Source organism: Microcaecilia unicolor, unplaced genomic scaffold (genome assembly GCF_901765095.1).
Source record: "Microcaecilia unicolor unplaced genomic scaffold, aMicUni1.1, whole genome shotgun sequence".
NCBI lineage: Eukaryota > Metazoa > Chordata > Amphibia > Gymnophiona > Siphonopidae > Microcaecilia > Microcaecilia unicolor.
In genome coordinates this window covers 4,395-5,925 of record NW_021962975.1, presented here as the reverse complement: position 1 = coordinate 5,925, position 1,531 = coordinate 4,395, and positions in this window count along the sequence as shown.

The window sequence follows — 1,531 nt, the reverse complement described above, 5'->3', positions numbered from 1 at the left end:
GCCCTTTTTACTAAAGGGTAGCCGTGTGGCAAGCCGGAACTATCACTGGCCCGACGAGGGTGCTGGCTGTAGCTCCACCCCCAGCGCTTGCTATTCGGTCCCTAGTGGACATATTGCAAAAGCAAGTTCTGCAGGAGGTTACCCAGCAGTAATCGGGCAGTGTCGCACACTCCCCAGTTACCCCCGGGTTAGCAGGGGAGCCCTTACTGCCATTTCAGTGGGTGACAGTAGTTTCTTCCCCCCCTGAAATGGCCGCATGGCAACTTACCACACAGCCATTTCATTTTTGGCTATTTTCACCTGCTGCGGTAAAAGAGCCCCTGAGTTCCTCTGGTAAATCACTTTGATCTATGCCTTTTCCCTCCATTGCCAAATGCCAGCTTTCATCTTTCTTTACCAAATACCTGGAATGGCCTTCGGAACTGGAGCAAAATCATGCCTAGAACCCAACTTTTTGGCACTGCTTTTAACTCTTAACATGCCTTCCCCATTAGTCTGAAACAGATTTCATGGCTGTTGGAGTTCATCTGTGTCCTGGCCAAATGGTGGGGGGGGGGGGGGTGGCTCTGATGTGTTTGTACTGTGTGGGTGTGGGGATGTTTATCTGCAGTGACAGTGATGAACCTTATAGTTATTGCCTTTCCTAAATGCAGCTGCTGTCTCTCTGTTATTTACTCGGATTCTAGTGAGATCATTTTCATGCACCTTTCTGATTCCATGTGCAACTTTCTTTAAGTCAGTCTCCTTATTCTCTAACTCCTGTTACTTTCTTTCTCTTATCTGTCTATATGCTGCTCCACCTTTGCTTATGTCCTGGGCTGTCTATTAAGATGTTTATTGTGTATTATATCCACATCCTAACTAGCGTATTATGCCATACTACAACGTTATTTGAATGGTTTTTTTTTCTGCTGAAATTTTCTATTGCATATGTCCAGATTGATCTTCTTGTACAGCACCTTGGGTGAATTTCTTCAAAAAGGTAGTAAATAAATGCTAATAAATAAATAAGGGGTCACTATTCAAAGTGATTTAACCAGCCAGAAATCGCTCCTGGCTGGTTAAATCACTTGTTCGGAGCTAACCAGTCATTTTCAGCAGCACTTAACCGCTGAAAATGTCCTGTTAGTGCCTATCTCAAACTGACTATTTTTTTGGGGGGGGGAGGGGGCATTCTGGGGGTGGAGTCAGCACTTAACCAGCCGAGATAACTATGGGACCCTTTTAATAAGCCGCGGTAGGCTCTACGCGCCTGCAGCATGCGCCCAAATGAGACTGCCGCCAGGCCAGTGCGCCCTCTTGGCGGTAATTTCATATTTGGCGTGCACCCATGACGTGTGGATGAATTATTTATTTATTTCCTCCTGCGCGCGCCAGTTCCAGTGGTAATTGGCACTTGGCATGCGCTGACGGTCACCGTACATGTAGCACGTAAGTCTTTACCGCTAGATCAACGTGGTTGTTAAGGGCTCAGGCTGGTTTTGGGTGCGTGCTGGTTTCATTTTTACCGCTGGCCCTTTTCCCGTCCCAT